This window comes from Pithys albifrons, chromosome 3 (genome assembly GCF_047495875.1).
Source record: "Pithys albifrons albifrons isolate INPA30051 chromosome 3, PitAlb_v1, whole genome shotgun sequence".
NCBI classification, from domain to species: Eukaryota; Metazoa; Chordata; class Aves; order Passeriformes; family Thamnophilidae; genus Pithys; species Pithys albifrons.
The window spans coordinates 86,396,636-86,415,049 of record NC_092460.1 but is presented as its reverse complement, the minus strand read 5'-3'; the positions used below and the strand labels follow the sequence as shown (position 1 = coordinate 86,415,049).

General features: G+C 41.7%; 1 protein-coding gene across 3 annotated transcripts in view; it reads left to right on the top strand.

The window, feature by feature from the left end:
- GRAMD4 (GRAM domain containing 4) overlaps positions 1 to 18,414 on the top strand; it is a 79,958-nt gene that overhangs the window by 2,358 nt on the left and 59,186 nt on the right. The window contains exon 1 of one of the 3 annotated variants that reach the window (XM_071552579.1): positions 139 to 197. The exons of the other annotated variants lie outside the window; for them this stretch is intronic. The gene's annotated coding sequence lies outside the window, so the exon portion shown is untranslated. Of the gene's footprint in view, positions 1 to 138; positions 198 to 18,414 lie in introns of those variants that run through there. 3 annotated transcript variants of the gene reach the window in all.

Genomic DNA, 18,414 nt, shown 5'->3' with positions numbered 1-18,414 from the left:
CGTCAGTGGCTGCGGGGGCGGGAGGAATTAAGGCCAGCAGCTGGGAAAAGCGTGTCTTGACTCTGCTCTTCTCTGGGGCTTGGTTTAAGAGAGAGTGCTACAAGGGATATCACAACTGAGGAGGCGGAATCAGGGGGCTGACTGTCAGCCCTGCTGTCTTCCTATCTGGAGACTTAATTCCCGGTGATTTACAGCAGGTAACAGATGCGGAAGCTGTCCCTTGGTCCTACCCCTTTCTTCCTGGTGTGTGATATTCAAAGCTTATAGGAACATAAGTTCATTATAGGAGTGAATGGCTGAGGCAATATTGCATGCCACAGAGATTCAGTATTGTTTGAAAGCTGGGGAAAAAAAACTCGGTTGGATTATTTTATTTTGGTAAGGGAACTCTTCCGTGTCTGACAGGTGATTAGTGCTGCTGTTAAAGGTCAGGTATAGATCTGGGGTATGAAACATTGTGAATACATACGAAGTGCCTACGTGTGATACTACACATATGTGGTGTGTCTTCAGCATCATTCTGATAGTTGACTATTCAATCCTTGATACAGAGACTTCAAAGCTAGGGAGAAGCATTAACTATTTAATCCCAAAAGCAATGACAGGTCTATTGGAAGAATAACAAAGACCCCATTCCTCATTCTGTCTGCTGAAAAGTCACGCTTTGTATTTTGACTGCATCACTGCCAAATCCATACGGTGAATATTTTTTTATGTAAGGAGTAATAGATCACATTTCCTGATGTTTTGGTTTTTATAGGTCTGGATAATACATACTGTTCAGGAATGCTTGAGTCAAGGACCACGTATACCTCTCTGAATTTTTGGGATTAAAGCTATGCAGCTATTCAATGGCTGGTCACAGCCTCTTCCTCCCTCACCTCACCTCCAATATTTTTCAGGCTTAGCTGTGATAGTCTCTAACTTTGAATTCTCCAAAGCCCTAGCTATTACCAAAATGCTCCAATATTATGTGCAGAGAATTCTGCCATCTCGAATTGGAGGCTCTCTTGTCCAAGTCTGACTGTGTCAGGCCCAAATAAAGTACACCATTTTCTACCTTTATCCTGTAACACTGTTTCTATTTCTTTCCTACATAGATTTTTCTCAGCTAAATAATATCTGCATGGCAGCGTCCATGCTAGGAGGAGAGATCACTTTCTCTGATGGGTTATTTTTATGACCCAGAGTTTGATGAGAGGGAAAGCTTTTGACAGTAAGTGCTTAATCAGGGTCTTTCAAAACAGATTCTCTCCTTGCCCGCTGCCCTTAAGCTGGCAGGTTAATCCATGAAGTAATCTGTACACGGAAGTATGGACATCAAATGTAGTGGTTTGGCCACAGTGTTGGGTGCTTTGCAGTTTTATGTGTTTTGGTCTTTCAAGTTTAGGAACAAATGCAGATTTTTGTCTTTGCATCTTTTGGCTGTTGTCATTGCTATGGGACACACACACAAAACAAGAAAGTTAGGCCTTTTCCTGGGAGCTCAGGATTTACTATAACAGTGGTGAACTCATCTTGAAATTTAATGAGTTAGTGCTGCTTTTCATTATGACATAAAAAAATGAAGTAAGGAGTCTTTGAAGCTACTTCAGACTTTATAAATATTAACAGACTCTGCAGTCTTCACAGAGAATAAGTTCTGGATGTTGTTTCTTCACCTTAATAGTACTGTTTTGTTTGCACAGTAAATCTTTCCTTGTCTAAACTGAAAGAGCAGTTATATGCAAACCAGAAATACTGTATTTTTGGCTGGGAATGCTTTTGCTAGGCTTCTCCTTCTCTCTTTACCACTCAGTCGTTTATCCTGGTTCATGCGCTGGTAGCAGTAAAATTTAGTTCCATGGCTTATAAAACCAGATTTTCAGAGGTGCTTGAATGATTGAAAATGCAGGTTCTGAGAATAATGGAAGGTAAAGATTCCCAGCTTGTTCAGTTGCGTTTGAAACATCCTTTCTGTTTTCTTCTTGCATCTCCATATGTCCAAATATTTAATATTTGCTTGGGTTAATGAGGATAACTGGTAATATTTTCTAAACCTTGAGAATACTTAAAATTGTCTCAGAGTATAAAAGCTATATCTTTATCTCAACAGAAACTGAAATTCCATTTAGTTGCAGCTTCTTACAAATCTCAGGTTAATGCAGAAAGTTATTTGTGATAGTTCATGAAGAACGCTTCATCTGTTCTACATACATGTTACAGGAAGTTTAAAACTTTTTTAAAACTTTTCTAGATCTCTCATCAGTAACTGAAGAGAACTGGTCATTTGATTTCACAGAATCACAGAATGGTAGGCAGTTAAATGCCACCCTGACACCCAATCCCGTCAGAGCTCAGAAGCTCAGCAGGGTCAGTCCCGGTTAGTCCTTTGGATGGGAGACCTCCTGGGAATACTGGGGGCTGTAGGTTCTAGTTCTGAGGACTTCACTGTCACCGTCCAAGCTCGCTCGGCCATGGCAGATGAATCTGAGGAGTTAAAGGGTGAGGCCAGTTCTGCACACACTGTGCCTCACCTAAAAAATCCACTGTGCAGGCTCGAAGGACACACCCACGTGGGTAGAGCTCTTCCCAAATCTTCCTTTGTAAAGCCGAGCCATCACAGAATTGTTGAGGTTGGAAGGGGCCTCTGGAGGTATCTGGTCCAACCCCCCACTCAAACAGGATCGCCTAAAGCTGGTTGCCCAGGGACAAGTCCAGATGGTTTTTGAGTATCTCCAAGGATGGAGACTACAACCTTCCTGGGCAGCCTGTGCCAGTGCTCAGTCACTTCCACAGTGAAAAAGTATTTCCTGATGTTCAGAAGGAACTTCTTGTTTGAGTTTGTGCCCATTACCTCTGCTCCTGTCACTGGGCACCACCAAGAAGAGCCCAGCTCTGTCCTTTCTTCACTCTCCCTTATACATTTACAAGATTCTCCCTTTGTGCTTTATCATCTCTGGGCTCAACAGTCTCCAGCTCTCTCAGCCTCTCCTCATGGGAGAGATGCTCTGATCCCTTTGCTAGACTGTCTCCAGTATGTTCATGTACCTCTTGTACTGAGAGCCCCAGAACTGGGCACATTACTCCAGCTGTGGCCTCACATTTCCCAGTATACTTTAAAAATAAGAAACTTCTAAATTGTGTGTGTTTTTTAGAATGCAGGTCCACGAGGTCACTTTGGTGCTGTAAATCGCTGATGCAGCTTCTCTGAGTACTTAGTTAGCACTTCTGCAGGAGCTGATGTTCCTTGTTTAAAAGCCCCAAACACTTCAGTGTTTTCATGATCCCATCAGTGCAGGCTTTGGCTACTCTTTTGACCTGTGATTAAGGGATTTATGACTAGGTTTGCTGGCTACACATGCCTATTAAGTATAATCATTGGGTGCTAAGTCACATGGGGACATGTGTTTTTGCAGTGTGTTGATACCGATTACTGTCTGAAACAGAGCTTATTGCAGCTTAAAATGAATGCTTGCTTACGTTTGTGAGGGCACATCCTTGCTGAGGGCTGGTTTGGTTCTCCAGCGGCTTTCCTGTGCACTCCATTGGGACTGACGTACCTGCTCCATGGGCACTTTCTGCATTGCTGTGTTTCCCTTGTGACATGCCTGAAGGTGAGCATCTGTCTATAGACTAAACCAAGTGACGTTTGGATGCTTCCTTATTTTACCACATCTCTTTTGTCTGCTCGTATGGGTAATTCTGCAGTTGATGTTAAATACAGAATTTGTAAACAGGAGTTCTATTTTTAGAGCAACACAGGGTTTTTATTTTTAGGTCAACACTTTCAGGTGCAGAATAAAGCTGTTAGTGTAATGCTGCTAACACTGGCCATGGACAGGAGGGAGGGAGGAGAACAAGAAGACATAAAGCACAAAATGTAATTTTACCCTTGGGTTTTTCATCAAACTTCCTGACAGAGGACACTCATTTCTTGACTGTTGAGTGTCCCCTCCTGTGTATGTAGGTGTGTGTAGCTGATTAATTTGTTTTTTTAAGGTTTTTAAAGCATATGGCAAAACTATGTGGAAAAAGCACTTGGCAGTTGCTTGCCTTATCTATGTCCAAAAGCAGTGGTTAATAGACACCTTTCAAATGTTCACAGTACCTCTGCAAAAGTAACTGCACAACGTAAGAGGTCTCTACTTACCTTAATTAGAAAGAACAAAACCATACACTTCATGCTGGCCTAATGTGTGCAATTAGTGACTGAGTTCAATTAGTTTCCAGCTGCTAAAACTGTCTTATCAGACCTCCTGACAGGACTATCAGCAGTTTGTATTAGTATCTGGCATAACTAATGCTTGGCATTTTACCATGCTGTAAAAGCCACTTGTTCCTTCAATATTCATTTCAATTTTCAGGTTACTTTTATGTACATGCAGAACACATCAAATTCACTGGTTTGGAAACCAAACAATTCTCAGAGACTGAAAATTAGTACCACATTTTTTAATGTATGATACACAAGCATCCTTAGATGCTCAAAGTGGGGTTTCATTCATAACCTGAAGTTTATCCTTAGCTTAAATTTTCAAGAGTAACTTCTTCAAGTTAGAAATGTATATGAAATAAAGGACTCCTTAAAGGAATTTTAGCTCTAGAGGTATCTCCAGAAAAATGTCCTCCAGCCTCTCACCATGTATTTTACTACCTGAGGTGCTACATTCCTTCTGCATTCAGGAAATGATTTGCATGTTTTTCTTTCCTTCTCTCTGGATCTCTTCTCTGCATTCCCAGGTGTGCACAGTAACTGTGCCCTAAAATAACTTGCTGCACTTTTCAAGGTTAACTGCATGTTGTAATTCCTGGGGAAGCATAGCAGGACTGCAGAGAGGTGTGTGGATTTTTAACCATCAGCAGTTTTTAAGCAGTGTCACAGCCATAGGGATGGGAAAATGTGAAGCATCTGGAGAAGGATCTCTTAAAGTGGTTTGAAGGCCATGCATAGTCCATGCTGCTGCCTTGTAACCCTCATGAGAATATCTTTTTTCCATCTTGCTTTTGGTAGAGCCAGATGATGTCTGTAGCTGCACAGCCTTGTGGGGCCTCACCTAGTTATGTTAAGACTGATGAGGGTGTCTGAACCCCGTAATTTACTGTAATTTGCTCCAGGTCAGAGGCCTGGAAGCTGTGTAGTTGTGTGCTTTGGGTACAGGCTGCTTCCCTGGACACTTTTGTAGTAGTGGGACCACTACCAGTGGTAGATTTTGGATCACTACTGTTACTAGGTTTTGTTCCAGGAGTAACATGTTGCTGGAAACTAGGTGAGTTTATGCTTAGTAGGTTGTCTGGACAGAGTGGCATGTCCAGTTTGAGCCTTAGAGATCTGAGCAGTAGAGAAGAGACCAGTCTGAAAATATCTATAAGCCCATTCTGGGAATGAAGGGAGCCCAGTAGCCTGGGCTCTGAGCATTTTGTAAGATGTACAACTATTGTAGCGAGGTACCACAATGCAGCAGGAAAAAATAACATGTTAAGCTCCCACAGATGAAATTCTCTGTCAAGTTCCTTGAAGTTATATGGCTCTCAGTGAAAGTGACTTTGGCTACCTGATTCAAAAAAGGTTCAAGATGATCTGTAATCCATGATTCTATCTCTGAACTAGTATTTTTGTTAGGGGCTTACTTCGTCTTTCCTCTTGCTCACCTTTTCCCTTGTGAGACAGGGAGTAATGCTGAAGGAGTGGTCTGCATGTATCATTCTTGAAGATCTTGGCTGCTGCTTCTTGCTGTGTGTAGCTGAGAGGTTTGATTCCCAGCAGCTGCCATCCTGTTTGTGTGGAGCAAAGATAACTGTGAAGTGTGGAACCTGAGAGCAGCAAAACATTCAAAGCATCCTCATAGGACTAATATTAGGATGACTTTGGGCTGCAATCATCAGATAATTGTAAAAATCAGCTCTGTAGACTACTAAGTCTTGCATCACCCTGAAAGGAGCAGGAAAAATTGCAATCTGTATAAATATATTCTTTATGTGGACTGACTTTTCAAAGTATTAAACCACTTAGAGGTGTTATTCCAGTTAGATTAATTTTACACTTCTTTGCTTCTGCAGTGCTTTTATCCAAGATCTTCACACTCCTTTCAAAGGCTACAAAGCAACTCAAAAAGTACCTTCAAGTGTCCAAGATCACTTTTTGTATGAAAGTGAAGTGCAGTTTGGTTTTGTGTAAAAACCTGAATGGTCTCAGCATCTCTGTGGGATCACCTGTGACTGTGCAGTGAGGAATGTCCCTCCCAACAGGCCATGAGGAGTGTAGCTGGACACGCTGACCGTTTAAGAGAACTGCCAGCTGCTACAGCGTGCTGTGCTTGCAAGATTTTCTTCAGATTTAAGAGCTTCCTGGAAACTTGCAATAATTAAAACTAACGTCAAAGGTTTGGAAAACACTGCAGAAATGAGAAATGTGGTCTGTTCCAGATTATCTGGAGCTAGCTCTGTGCTGCTTGAGAGAAATGTTTTGAATACAAAAGCTTTTGATGCTTGTGAAAGGGTCTCGGCCTGTTTTGAAAGACTTTGCCTTTCCTTCCTGGCGGAGTTGCTTATGGGTCTGCATTCAACAGCTCTTCTTTTTACTTTCAGTTATGGGAATAACCAGCCTAAAGTGGGATAGTTCTGATATTCCCAGAAAAATATAATAGGAAATATTTTTACAGCAAATACACTTTTTGTAAAGATACTTCTTCTTTCTTGTTTCTTCCAGTAGCAACCATTCCCCAGTTTGAAGGCTCTGCCAACAAAGATTTCCTCTAATGCTGGATCACTTATCCGTCTATGACAACACAGTGAAAACAAATGAAGCACAAATACCATTTCTTGGAATATTCTACAGGACAAATGTGGAGCTCACTTTGCTTAGTAGTTTGAATTTGCCCAGTGAAGCCCGCTGGCCCTCACAGTCCTCTGTTAAAACAGAGCAGGGACAGTATATGCTTTTTGAATAAGAAACAATGACCATCATTTTCAGTCCAGTTCTCCTGGTGGAATGCAAGCCTGGCTGTGTCCAGTGTCTGCTTCAGATTTCACTTTGATGCATACGACTATCCTAGTTTGAGACTATGGGATGTATTCAAAATTCATTTTGTGTTTAGTTATTAATATTTTTAAATGGCATAATTTTTTTTTCTTAAGCAATAAGCTTAAAGTATTAAGCTGTTGCCTGTGACTCATTAGTCTGCTGTTGATGACAATTTATTCTTTGTTAAATCATGGAAAATCTTTCCATGCAGTTTGTATTCCTTATTTTCTGAAGCAAACTACATCTGTTTATTTTATTCTGAAGAAGGCTTCCTTCTCAGCTGGCTTAAAGTCCATCATAATATCTGAGAATTAATATGAAGTACACCAGACTTCACTCATTTAACAAAAAAATTCATATGCATATTTAACTGTTGAACAATTGTGTTAGATTAGTTTTGGAAACACTACATGGACTGACACAAAAAAGAGTGTTTGCTTTAAAGGCAGTGATTTGCTTTTTTAACTTTTCCTTCTCTTTACGGAGGCTCCAGGAGAACAAAGTGCTGATAGTTGCAATGACTGGGTGTTTTCTAGGGCTTTTTTTTAATTCAGTGATCCAATTGCTATGAAGTTAATACTGCATTCTGGTAAAAGTCAGAAGTCAGTTAAAGACATATGTTACTTACAGGAAACACTAAGAAGGGATTGGACCTTGAAGATGACAGTCTGACCACAGTTTGCTTGTTATCTGAAATGGGAGATGAGAAACTGTGTTTAGGAAGCAGATATATCACTGATGTTTCTGAACCGTGGGGGAAGTGCCAGCCACCAGCTCTTGATGTAGATTAGCTTCAGGCATGCAGATTTTCTTTCTTACAAGTTGTTAATAATTTGAAATAACTTAATTTTCTTTTAAAATGAAGACTAATTAGTAGATTCAATTCCCAAAGTAAAAGTTCTTTTACAAAATGCAGTCATAACTAGCTATGTGAATATTGTCCAGTATGCACCCTGGTGTAAGAAGGCCAGTATGACGTGGTCTGACCTTTTCTGTAGCCGTGTTACTATAGACTGAATCCTAAGACTGTCTGTTCTGTACATGTGTGAGCTCTTGGTCAAAGTTCTTAGTGCTAGTTATACACAAATCAGACCCAGCTTTCTGATCCCACTGTCTGTTGTGCATCCTGGGCACTCAGAAACCTTCCCACTTATTGGAAAACAGTCTTCTAGTTCAGAAAAACTTGTTTTCATGTCTCTGGGTTGTGTGGCAGCCTCTTCTGAAGGAGAGGTTTCAGTAGGGAGTGATTTTTATTCTGCTTGTTGCAATACATCAGTTGAAAAGCCTGATGCCCTTGGTATGCTGTGGGACCTGGATGTTGATTGCAGCAATTAAAAGCCAGAACAGTCCTTGATAAGCTGCTGTTTAGTTTCTGAAGCTTTTGTATTTTTCAATAAATAGAAAGATTTAACAGGAGAATGGGTAGGAGAGGAACGATCTCTTCATTGTGCATTTAAAACTTTTCTTGTCACCCAAAAGACAGCCTGTCCCTGTTCCTTGTCAAATCAGCTTCCATGACTTAGGTCTTACTTAGAACAGGCTCCCATTTACAGCCAGCTCGGTCCCTGCTCAAGTTTAGTCAGCCTGCTTAGATCTGCAACTGGATGAAGGCTCCAGATGCCTACAACAAAGAAATCCAAAGATGTCATATTTCTTTTTTTTTACCCTTCACCAAATGTGATGGTTTGTGGTTTGCTTTTGGTCACTTTTTTGCTCTTGAAATCTCTAAAATATTCAAGAATAATGTGGTATATATTTTTTCTTTTGTTTTAACTTCTATGCCAATTATGTAAGCAAATCAGAGGTTGGTGGGAGCTCAGTGCTAGCTGGTGGTTCCATAATATTCTGCAGTCCTCAGTAAGCTTCTGGCATTAATGCAAAAGATCTTGGAATTCCAAATTTCTGTGACTTTGAGAGACTATCAGTTAAAGCATTTGTCTAGTATAAACAAAAGTCTTGATGTCCTGAAACCAGAATTTGAGCCTGACTGGTAATTAAACTTTTAGGATCCTTCTTGAAAAGTGAAATCCATGGTTTAGGTTTTAAAATTCCAAGACTTAAAATTGAGTACATTATTGAAGTAATTGGCAATAAGTTAGAGCTGGAAGAAATCCTAGTCAAGAAACTGACAGAAGTGCCAGAAATGTTGCTCTCTGCCTTCATGCATACTCCTTCCCCCAGATTCTTTAGGGAGTTTTCGTGAGGTCTTTTGTAGGTCTGTGGGTGGTCTCTGGGCTTCAGTTTGTGACGTGGCCTCTCAGAGGCACCACTGGCTTCTCTCTGGCTTGGACTTGAAAAATCACACGATTTCTTAGGAGTGGTTGGATGAAGAAAGATGGGATCTCTCCAGAAATCTCCTTTGTGAACTTGGGAAGCTTTGAAATGGGCACAACTGGAGTTATTTTTTTATGGTGGCTGGTGAGTGTATTAAGGACTAAAGCTTCCCGCTCCTTCCTTCCCTATAACAGCTGTAACTGCTTGGAAAGATACAGTGCATGTACATGGCTCTCTGCCTTAAAGTACTTTGACCTTTGGACCTTTATCTTTGCCAACTGAAGTGTCAGCATGGCATAAATAAGTCACCTCGAGGAGTGTAATTCTGGCCCTCATCCCAGCCTTAGAGGCAGATGTAAATGCCATCTTGTAGCTGCCTTTTAAATTGTTTGGTCTGACTGAAATGATGACTGATACAATCTTATATCTTCTCCCTTGGTTTCTTCACTTTGTTACTAAACTCTCTCCTGCTATCTTTGTGTTACTTCAAATCTATTTTGAGTTTGAAGGCTCAGCCATGTGCCAGGTTGCTATTTGCTGTTGTTGAGTTTGGATCATCTTAGCACGCTGACAGCAGGCTGTGTGGTGTATTTGCAACATTTTGAGACAAGAAAATACTTTTTTTCCCCCTGGTAATAGAGCATGCAAAAAGCATGGTAAATCAGAGTGCTTGGTTATGAACCAAAGAGCTGATCCATGAAGTGCAAACACCATTGGATTCATTGGTTACCCCGTGTTTGGGGTCCAAACAAACAAACTGCCAGGGGTATTTTTTTTCCTTTTCCATGTGTCCAGTACATTTCATGTTGAAACATGGGGGAAACATTTCTAATATGGCTCTGTCAAGAGAGTAGTTGACTTCTCTTGAGAGAAATGCCACTGAGGATGTGTCTTTACTTTGGTGCTGATGCCAACAGTAGGCTTCCCCTTGGCAGAGGAGGGTGGCTGGGTTTGTTAATATGCCCTACTTTATTTAAAGACTTACTCTAAGAGAATCTTGTTCCAGTTGTTTCAAGCAGCTTCAGAAATGTAGTTGTTAACTTCTCTGTATAACTTTTTGTCATCTGCAGTCATGACGCAATAGGATATAATAAGCACTATTAAAATGTTTTTTTTTTTTACAAATATGACCAAATTAGTAAGAACTGGGCAAACTTATGGTAGTAGCTTCAGCTGGCTGGTTTGCTTGTTAGGAAGAGGCTTCTGTATCTTCCTTGCAGATTTATGTAATGCATATTTCTGTGTTTTCTTGAAATTAGGGAATTTTTTCTTTAGTTTTCCTTGACTCTAGTAATTCTTTAAGGAAGCCTTAAAATTGCTCATGCAATGTGGATACAGATCTCCATGTTTCCTTCCCATTCCTCAGTCAGCCATCCATGCAGCCATGCCTAGTGAGCTGCTGAAGGTGGAGAGCTGAGCTGCCCTGTGTGTGATGGTGAGTGGGTTACCATTGCTGGCCAGAGCTCATTTGCAGCAGTATTGAGTGTCTTGAGTAATGACTTATTTGGGTTTTGTTGGCAAAATAAAATTGCCTTCGTAAACTAATAAAATGTGGGGAAAATACAAGAATGCGTGGGAAACTTAACTGGAGTAATGTTTGGCTGTTTTGGTGGTTTTTTAAATTTAATTTCCCTCCTGTGTATTTCCCTACAAGTGTCTGACTCACAGACTCCATTATTCTTTCAGAGGTTATTTAACTTCCTGACACACAGTTGTCCCCATCTGTATCTGCTGGTGGAGTGAGGGGTTGGATTCTGCTCTGCCTCACCTTCAAACTTCTCCACCAGTTGCCTATTTTAACTGTAGCTACTGCAAAGCATGTGTGGCAGCCGCTTCCTGGGCTGAACTGGTGTCTGTCGTCAGTCCTCTCCTTAGGGCAGTTAGCTGCATCACCAAAATTTGCTATTTTTACAGCAGTTGGTGCTGTGTACAGAGATGCTATTGGGAAAGAGCGTGGAGGAGATGCCCGCACTACTACTGTGAAGGGAAAGATTTACTGAACAAAAGAGTTAACTTGCAGGATTGTGATTATATTCCTGAGGGCTCCTTTAGTTTCTCACTGGATTGTACCCTCTGCTGCCTGGTGTGGCTATACCAGCTGGAGATCTATTTTGTTTTTTCTTTTTTCTTCTTAAATTTAGGATTACTGCTGTAAGCATGGAGACAAAGAGCAAGCATTCTGTCTACTGTGGGAATGATACAGTTTGAAATGTGAGAGCACAGAGATTTGCTCCTATAAGGGAGATTGCCTTGAACAGCAGAGCCTTTCAATCCAGAGCCTGCCGTTTCAGTGTGTTAATTATTCAAACAAGTAATTGCAGTTCAGATCTCAAAACTGTTTTTCGGGTACAGTGATTTAGTTCTTTTTATAGCAAATGTGCCAACAGTACAGTCCAACTTATGCCAAGGGTTGCACTCTCAAGAAATGGAGGAGGGGTCTGTGATACTTAGAAGCCAAGTTTGGTGCTTGCCTGTGTCACACCACAACTTCTGCTATTTCCAAACCTCTTCTACGTGGAGTAAAATATCTCACTCATCTTTTAACAAGCTGTGTGGGTGGGATGAAGGAGGCTTTTCCAGAGTGCTTTGCTGCAAAGCTGCTGTTCATGTTTCTGTCAGTCTGGTGGGAACTTGACCTTGAGTTTTTTACTCTGTGATAAGATTTCAAGGAATAGTTTACATGGCTTTTACAAGGGGCTGTGTGGTACAGACAGTGCCAGAAATTAAGCTGATGCCTGAAGCCAGGCTTACCGTATGGAACTTGCTGTTTCTCTGTTATTCCTTGATTTAATGTACTCATTTAACTCCCTCCTTTGTGTATAGTGCAGCATCCTTTTACACATTCTTTATGGAAGTTTTTACACAATATTTCATGCCTCCTCTTCTAGAAGTTGACGTGAATAGTAGTATAACACTGCAAACTTGCAAAATCCACAGAATGGGGTTTTGCCCCCTGGCTTCACTTCTGTGCCTGTAGCACCAACTTCGGAAGCATTTTCATGTTTTTATTGGGCAAAAAAAGGAGAAGGAACAGAAAAAGCAGCAGCTCTGCTTCTTGCATGAAAGTGTATGTGATTTGGGGATTATACATATTCTTCATAAGCTCAGGGCCAGTATATAGAAAGGAAGTAAAAATTTCTGAATTGTGATTGTGGTTGTAATTGGCATGTGCTAGTTGTATCTTTGTAGTTCTTAATGGCACAGCAGTGTTGAATTTACTGATGAGGGGAGAAGTTAAAACACTTTGGTTCATTAAAATTACTTTTGTGACTGCGTGGCAATTGGAGAGCAAGTAGTGTTTGGTGAAATACTCAGTTCCTTCCCTCAGCCATGTCTGATTTTTTTATTCAGCATATCTGAAACACTTAATTTTTTTGCCATATAGATATTTCAGAGGGTTAATGAATAGTCAGGTCAGCAGTAGAATAGTTAAAACTTACAGATGCAAGTTACAAAGTATCATATGTAAAATCGCTGCACCCTGGGAATCTTCAGCTGAAAACTTTCATGAGGATGGTTTCATGTTAACTAGATACTCACAAAGTTCTAGTGCTGGCTTCTGCTAAATTGTCTACCTAAGCTGAGGGAAGCCCTTAAAAATAGACCATCCTGCTCTACTCTAGTCATTAGTCTTGTTCTCAGTGAGGTGCCCTGATAGATGATCAGTTTGGGGAGTATGAACCTCGCCCTCTGGTTGCTTAGTGAACAAAAAGGTAGGAGAGTTCATTTTATCATTGCATATGTAACACAGCAGTTCTGAGTCTGTGGTGTTTGCCAAATAGCTTGAGTAATTCCTTCTGTATGGTCTTGCCATAAGTGAAACTGTAATTCCCAGGGAGCTTGGCACTGTAACACATGGAAGTGTTAGTTAAAGGTGCAAGGTGCCTGTGTGAGGTGCAGATGCTGGTGAGGGCTGGGACAGGCTGCTCTTGAGCGCTGGGTTGTGTGCTTTCAGCTGTGTTCAGGGGAGGGACACTCACAGCAGATTAGTCAGGCTGCGGTCAGTTGATGTGACCTGTGTCCTGTTTCAAGGGGTACCTCTCTGTTTATAAACACAACCAACAGAAAAGAACGCATAGTCATTCTTCAAAACGGCAATGCTCTATACCTTTGTTCTGTTTTCAAAGGCGAGCTACAATCGGACACCCATAGCAGATGAGTGCTTGCCTGCTTCTGAGAGTCCTTTCAAAGAAATACCTGCTCGATCCAAACCATTCTGTGTAGACCTTGGAAGGCTGTTCTCAAAGTGCCTTTTTTAAAGCCTGGATTACGGCTCATGTCCACAGTGTCTCTTTTTCTTAGCTGTACCTGCTTTCTCTGATTTATCTGTAGTTATGATTTGAAGATGATAAACATGCAGTTGAGATTATGAAAAACTCAACATCAAGCAGGTCTCAGTACCTTGCCCTCTTTTTACTTGATGGGATAGAATTAAAACTCTTCAGGGCTGGCAGGGCTCACACTTTCTAAAGAGCTAGTGATTACCTTCTATAATAAACTTATTGGTCTGAATAAAATGTTCCATGCCAGTATATGTTCTTTTGACTTTAAATATTTATTTTAAAGTAGGTTATAAAAGGCCAGTTTTATTCTGAATGCTGTGTCAAGTTAGGCTTCCTACATTTTTCATTTGAACAGTGGAGGAGGAGATAAATGCAGTGATAGCCTAATCCTCACAGAAAGAACTAGGCTGGAAAAGACCTCTCAGATCATCTTACCCTGTGTCAGTTGAGTCCCATCCTTCTCTCCCATCTGTCACTATTTTGTCTCTGTTTTTATAGGCAGAATTGTAGCGCTTGCTTAGGGCAGCACTCCTCTCTGCCCCAGCTTCTTACCTGTTTGAAAGCCCATCCAGACCTGAGCTGCCTGAGCTTCCTTGTATGCAGAGGTTCTTGCTGATCTGGTGATGATCATCTTTCTGTCTTTACCCTGACTAGTAGACAAAATTCAGAGGAAGGAAGCAGAAAAAATCTTTTTGTCAATGCCGAGTGTCCAGAGTTGAGCTGGCAAAACGCCAACTGTCCAAGACAGAGTGAAAAGGGTTCCTCCTCCCCCCAACCAGCTAAGGGGAAAAGAAGAGGGAGAGAGGAAAAAAAAACTTCTAAAGCCAGGTCTATGCTGAAACTAACTACATGTATTTATACAGAAAAGAGAAAATTAAAAGGATACTACAATATAACACACACTTACACAAGTTACATATATAACAAGAAATAACTTCCCACTTCCCAGTAAACACAAATTCTACCATTTTAACTACAAATCCTTTTAGAGAAGTTGATTCTTCAGAGACAGACTTAAGCAGAGAGAAAAGCTAAGAACAAACATTTTACTTCCCTCAGATAACATGATGTTAAGCCGGTGCTCTGGGCTTGGGCCTCCCCATCCCTCCTGGGACAGCAGAGTGTCTTGCTGGCACCACAGCTATGAAGCAACTGCACAAGCCACACCCACACACCAGCTCTTACCCCTTTTGAGATGATGCAATATGGTATGGAATACAATATTATTGGCTAGAAGAAGTCAGCTGTTAGCTAGCTCAGTCCAGCTCAAGTCAGCTGACAATTCCCAGGCCTAGCTGAACTTTTAAAACCTAAATTTAGGACCATCTGGCCAAACCCATAACACCGAGCTGTAACAAACTCTTCCCCCGTCCTTCAGAGTAGGCACTGAAGCTCTGGTGTCCAGTTTCTGAAATGTGCCTTATTACAGCTTTGAAAACAATGTCTTTAGGGTGAGGCCTTGCAGTCGTTGAACCTCATTTGAGTGCAGGTGGCTGCTGTAAAATGGTGCTTTCTCTCTCTGCCCACCACCAGAAACCCACAAACATTTTCTGTGTAGGAGTCTCGACAGCTCTAATAGCCTGTACCACCCCGAGTGAAGCTGCATCATTGTCTGCTCTGATTAGACTGACCTTGCCAGAAAACAAACAAAAATTAGTTGCATCAGCAGTGAGCTGATAAATTGCATGAGTGGTCAAGTGACATAAAGGCTGTGGCAGAAATGAATGGAGTTGCTCCCTTTGGTGTCAGCCTGTGATCAAGTGGCTTCAGGCTTGGCTGGGCTCCTCTGGGATCGGGGTGTGTACACAGCAGAGGGGATGAGGGCACCGAAGGAGGACCCAGTGTGTGACTAGGAAGGGAGGGATTCACCTCCACTGTGATAGGGTTTTATTACTGTAATGACATGCTGCTGCTTTCACAGGATATCTGCCGTGGCTTGATCTGGTGACTCCTCCCTCCTCTGCAGGCAAAGTCTTTTTCATGAAGGTTTTTTTGGTATGGCTTTTCTGATGACATAATCAGTGGTTCACTTTTATTTTCTCCCACACAGGTGTCTTGAGGAAAAATTAGCTTTATCTTCCTGATTTGGGAGTTAAAATTTCTGATTTACAGATGAATTAATTTAACAAACCTTGCTAATTTTACATTTCATGGTGACAGAGATGAGAGACAGAGGTGTGTAGGGTGTCTGTCTATGTGTTTGTGGAAGAGATGTTACCTTAAGTGGGGAGTTAAGTAGGAAGTAAAACTCCCACAGCTACTCGGTGGAAACAGTTACTGCCCTTTGTTTCTTGACACACTATTGTGTGACCTGGATGGGTACATGGGTGTGGTTAGGGATTTTTTTGTGAGCTCCTCCACCTGCAGTTTTTCAGTGGTTGTCAAGCCAAGGGCCCCAGTTTCTGCTAGCTTGGGCTCTGAGCAGCAGCTCCCCTTTCTCTGTCCTTCTGTGGAGGGTCACTAGTGCCGCTGCCTCTAGCTGACTGAAGGGCTGGTCCCCAGGTGCGTGAGGAATTAAAGCTGATGCTTTGCACAGGTCTGTAGTTTTGTAGGGACTGAGCAGCTCATTTTAGGTGTGCCTGCCTTAAAATGTTTGCCAAATATGTCTGAAGTGCCCTCTGTCTCAGGCAGATACAGGAGAGAGCCCTACAGCCCCTACTGCCATGTTATGTGTCTCCTCTCTCCCCCTAACCCCTTCTGTTTGCAGCAGCTGAGCTGAAGATTTTGAAGACAAGTCACTTTTATTGTGCAACCCCGATTTGTCTCCCAGGCAGCATCATGTTGTGAGCTGAATGACATGTTAGTCTCTTTTGGGAAAAAAAATAGATTTTAGCGTAATGCATATTCATGAAGCTGCATTATGGTTGCTGTGACAACCTCACCAGTGGCAGTCGACATTGGTATGTTGAACTTCTATCTCCGGTCCCTGTGTTGTACCATAGCCCATGTTACAAAGCTTTCCACTTTTTTCTTCAGCCCCTCCTCCCCCAGTCAGTGGACAATTTAAATTGTTTCAGAGTTGATGCTTAATTAATAGCTGCACAACTTCCTGCTGGTTCCCAACCCATGTTAATTGAGTGTTGCTTCTGCCAGTAGAGAAATGCAGAGGAAGAGATTCTGTTGGGATTTTTTTTCTTTTGTTCAATTCTCTTAAAAATGAATGGAAAAAAGAACCTGAATTACTAAGTGTAATGTTTCTTCTTAGGTAGCTTAACTAATAAGTTCGTCTCTCATGGGGAAAAACCCCCAACAGAATCTATCCCTATCTTGTCTAGTCTGTCTCTAGAGTTCTAAGGACTCCAGATGCTGAAAGGAGCTTTTAGTAGATGTTACTCCAAACCAGAAAGCAGTTTGTTCTGGGTATCTTATGATCCTTGAGCCAAGAGTAATGTAACTGGAAGAAGACTTTACCAGACTGACGCTGAGGCAGTGACTAATATTTCAGGATGAACCTGTTGTGTTGAGTGTGGGGAGAGCTCAGGTCTGAACATTTGTTTGCGTGTTTGTTGAAATCAGATATTAAGGGCACTTGTGCAATGCTTGTAACCTTCAGAGAGTGTTTATAAACTGCTCTTGGTCCATCCAAGTGGATGTTTGACCCATTCCTGGTGTATCTTAGTTTCCAATGAGAAATGATGACATCATTCTATACAGGAACTTAAAGTGTTGCATTTTCCTGGGTGATCTCGGTGTCATGTGGGCACTGTTCATGAACGGGCTGTGTTGAGTGAGATTTGTGTGCTAAACGACTTGTTGAGTTGAGCTTAATGTAAAGTTTTCTTGAAAAATGCTGGCTTCACCTTTACAAAACCACTTCCTGTTGCTCAAGAAGAGATGCTGTGGATAAGGTTTGTCTTTCTTCACAGATATGAACCTTCTGGGGAGCAGTTTGGGTGAAACGTGCACAGGGGAAGAAAAGTGTGCTTTTCTTCTTTTTATCCTGTGCTCTGGGATAACCCTGCTTGAGCAGGGAGGTTGGACCAGATGACCCACTGTGGTTCCTTCCAACCTGACCCATTTTGTGATTCTGTGGAAAGCTGAGCAGGCAAGGAGCTCTGAAGTGCAGTCAGTTGATCTTTCTCTGGTTAGTTTCTTAAATATTAATAAGTACAAAATGTTCAGACAGTGACTTGACGGGAGATTCTGTTCATTAAAATGAAAAATTGGGGAGGGGAGTCTGTAGCAAGAGGGAACTTTTTGCACAGAGCAGTACAGAGAGCTGGACTGTGTATCTTTTGTAGGCTTACAGTACTCACTGCAGCTTCCAGTTTTAGTTTGGCGCGGTTTTTTTCTGGGCGTGTCTATCTTTGTTTTCAGGATCAGTTGGTTTGTGGATGGATTGGGTGTGTCTTCTTGGATTCCTGTGCTCCTGTCAGCTCCTAGGATAATATGCAGGAGCATTTCAGCACAGAAGTAATGAATACCTAATGTAATCCTGATACTTTCCACTGCCTCAATTTGCACACCCTTCCCTCATGATAAGACCAAAACGTCCCAGTGTTGACAACTATGTGTTTGTTTGTCCACACAAAGCCTGGGATTTCTTGGCTACCAGGGCTCTTACCTTGGCCATATTTTCACATTGAAAGGAGAATATGAAGGGAATGAGATGTACCAGTGAGCACTAGGGATATGTTAGATTTGTAGTGTCATCTTCAGCTTTCTGAAAAGCTGTTTTTCTAGCAAAAAGGACATGGGTGCTTTGAAGGTTACTATACTGTGTCATAGTCTTGTAGGGTCTTTTTGACCTGGGAAAACTGAATCCTGTGCTGTCAAGCAGAGCTCTTTCTCTAACAAAGTGCACATGAAGATTTAGCTGTTCAATCTCTGCCTGGTGTACCAGGCCACCTGCTC